A 3797-nucleotide genomic window follows, 5' to 3' on the forward strand; every position below is an offset into this window, starting at 1 on the left:
TTAAGCTGGTGGCATGAGTGACCACAGGAAGAGGCGGGAGAGAGTCTTGTGGCAAGAGTCCTGCTTTACTGCCCTTCTCTGGGGGAGCTTGAAGTACATGGTATCCTTTATCCTTACCTAATTTATCATCAACCAATTCTTAGGAGGCAAATATAGAAAAGAGCATTTAGAACCTAAATTACAGAGCAATTTAGAAATGGATTAGTTTCCTTTTTTATGAATCGGGGGTAATAATAGTACCTATTTCATAAGGTTGCTGGGAGGTTTAAATGAAATAATACATATAAAGTAGCTATTATACATAATACATAAGCAGCTATTATTTTTGTTGTTGTTGTTGTTGTTATTAACCCCATCATCTTCATCTGTGTCCTCTCTCTCAAACCAGTAATGTAGCTACATCGCCATACCGGCTTCTTACCCTGCCTAGAAGCTTAGTCAACAGATTTCACAAATCCAACAGGGATTGAATGTGGCTGTGCTCTCTGAGGGGCTGCTCAAAGTACTGCTTTCCTCTCCCCTTACATCTCAAAACCCAAGGTCCACAGAGTAACATGTGGCTTCAGGGAGCAACAAACCGTATCTCCCCTTCTGGGAGCTTTTTTAAGCCTCACTCCATCAAGAAGCACCTGAAAGGTAATTCTCATAAAGAATTATGAGAATTGGGATTCCCTGAGAAGATGAAGACTGAAAACACAGAGGAGAGGGCAATCTAAGATAAAATACAGACAGTCCCGACCAAGACATTCTGGTATAGCTTAGATACAAAAGATTCTATTCTAAGAGGTAGTATGGATTAGAGAGTTAACAGCTTAGGCTCTGGGTTCAAATCCTAGGTCAGTTACTCACTAGCTGTGTGACAGCAAATGGCCTAAGCCTTAGTTTCCCATCTGTAAGACAGGAATCTAACAGAATCTACCTTATAAGGATATGGTGAGGAGTAAATGTGATAAAACACGCTAACACTTTGAGTGCCAGCAATACAGCAAAAGATTCACAAATGTGAAATGCCCCAGAAATACGTTTGTAATTTTTAGACCACATGTCCCCAGCTTGTTGGGCAAAAATGGTCACCAGAGATCACTCCCAGAGGAGCAGAAATTCTCATTTGGGGGAGGTATATTTTAAAGTCATTCACTTTTACTGCTTCTCTGAACCTGTGGTTGAAATTTCTCGTTTAAACTGACAGCGAGTGTGGCAGGGGAGTGGAAAAAGGAGGGAAATCCCCTTTCTTATTTACTAGGCTTATGGATATTAGAACCTGGCATCTGTATTTGGTTTCCAGAAGGCTGTAGTCCCTAACAGTGAAACTATCTCTTGTCCTCATCCATGCCATGGTGACAGTCGGGTTCCCAAGGCTGGGGCCAACGAAGGGAACATTTGGAGCATCTCCCCCCCACCCCTGCCCTGCAGGCCAGGCAGGAAGTGGAGCTGCAGAGCCAGGAGAGATCACTGGAGGTGCTTCCAACCTCAAAGCTTCTTTATTTCACGTGCTAATCAGGTGTTTCTCCCAATACCCTAATCTGTACCTGCCTGGCCCTACACCCAGATGGGACAGGGGGAGGGACCCTCTCCTCCAAAAAGGTGCTGCCTGGAGCCAGGAGCTTCCAGGCCCCAGAAAACCTCCGGTGGTAAATTATGCCGCAGCACCTTTGTGCTGCCTCTCAGCCAGATGGGAGGTTTGCTCCCAGTCTTTTGTTTCCGGCTTTGCTGGCAACTCCGATCCTCCCTGGCTCAGCACAGAGGTGAGGGGGGAGCTCCTGTAGGCCATGTCCGGGCTTGCAGCGAGTCCCGAGTCCCCGGCAAGGCTTTTCCCAGCTGGGGCTCAGGCAGCGCCCTTCCCCTTCTCACTCTAACCTGAATGGGCAGGGGAGCAGAGCATTAGGGAAGCTTGCAGGCAATCCACTCAGCTGTGAGCAAGGATGGGAATGCCTACGTGCCGTGAAAGAATAAAGTTTGCTCAGAAGGGCGTAAGAGGTGCCCAAGGGCACCAAGGATGTTTGCTTCTTGCTAAATCAAAAATGCAGAACAGAGAATGGAGTCAAACGACAGCCAGGGAAGCTAGAGAATCAGCTCTTTCAAACGGCTTCTCTTGGTTATGGTCAACTTTCCGCAGCCCCCAAAACCATCACATCTCTGGCACCAACTTAAACAGAAGAAACAAAGAGACAACAGGGGTCAAACTTGGGGGTGGAGGAGCTGGGGGCTGGGCGGGGGGGGGGGGGGAGGAGCGAGTCGTGGGCTTGAGACCTGAATCAATTATCCTTGCACGCTGACAGGATTCCTGATTGAAGACAGTAGTCATGAAGGAAGGCAGCTCCCCAACGCCCGGCCCCCAAATTGGGGCAATTACTATCTTATGAGCTCTGGGGCCTGACTCCTTTCCCAGGCCAGTGGGAGGGAGAGCTTGGAATTCTAAACTGTTCCAGCTACAAGAGACCTCAGCCAGCACCTCTCACCCCGGGTCACAGCAACCTTAGGGTGAGATGCCTGGCTGCATCCCTGACCACAGGGCTTTTAACAGGGAAGCTCTCAGAGGAAAGCCCCACATCCCAGGCCCTCTCCCAGGAGAACTAAGGCAGAGTGGGCCCCCTAGACTCATGGTATCGCTTAATCTCTTTTTTGAAGTGTGGACAGGAGGGAAATATGCTTAGGTTTCATTAGGTTTTCAAGGGGGAAAAGAAAGGGCAAGATCTTTAAAAAAAGAAAGCAAAAAACCAGCTGAAATGAAGGGCTGAGCCTCCATTTTAGCACATGACACTGTAGTATAACTACGGTTGTCTGGTTCCCATAGTCCAAAGGCAAGAACCGTCTCTAATCCACTTCTGCAAGCATGCTAACAAGCAACTAACATTTACCCAGACCTGTGGTAACAGAGTAGTTGTCAGATTCTGTGCCGAATGGTTTGAACATACTATTATTTCATTTAATTTTTACAATATCCTCACATGATAATTTATTACTACTCCACCCCCTCCCCCCACTTACAGATATGAACCCCGAAGTTCAGGGTGATAAAGTGTTTTGTACAGGGTCACAAAGATGTGGCGAAGCCAAGATTCAAACCCAGGCCTGCCTCTGTTTCTTGATCACAGAGCTATGTATGCAGTGATTAGATTAGCACTTGACAAATGTGTGTCTGGGGAATGAATGAACAAATGAATGGGTGCAGAGCCCAGTTTAGGGAATGCTCCTGAGTGTGCTGGGGAGAAGGAACTGACCCTGTCAGCTCGAAGCTGGAAGGAGAGCGGCAAGTACAGGCATTCATCAGAGCTATTTATAGGGCCAAAGCCTGGCTCTGCCAGCCAACCAGTTGGCAGGAAGGCTTTCCTGGGATATTGAATCCCACCAGGCTGAGAAGGGGAAAAGGTCTTCCAATGCTGAAGCTGAGATGGTAATCCAGACACAGTCTGGGGCCAGATGCCCCATGTCCAGGCAACTGTGACAAAACTCATGGCTAAACTGCGTCAAGGAATGTAGAGACTGTGGCTGGAACAGGCTAACAGACCTAGTCGGCCATGGGCATGGAACTGTCTCGAAATTATGAGATGTGTCCAATCACAAAAAAAGACAAGACTACTTTTTAAAGTAGTCTCCAAAATTCTGTTCCTATTTTGGAAGCCCGTAGGATGAATCTTCTCTTCAAAGGAGAAGCAACATAGCCAGTCTCTCCCATTTTCCTTCTTCTTAGGGATCAAGATTAGCAGTCAATCCGTAGAAAGAATGAGAAAGACGTGTAAAATACCCTGTCCTCTGTGATTCCCTGTGTTCTCTGCTGGCCCAGAAAATGGACATGC

This window comes from Monodon monoceros, unplaced genomic scaffold (genome assembly GCF_005190385.1).
Source record: "Monodon monoceros isolate NGI ecotype Baffin Bay Population unplaced genomic scaffold, NGI_Narwhal_1 Super_Scaffold_7, whole genome shotgun sequence".
Taxonomy (NCBI): domain Eukaryota; kingdom Metazoa; phylum Chordata; class Mammalia; order Artiodactyla; family Monodontidae; genus Monodon; species Monodon monoceros.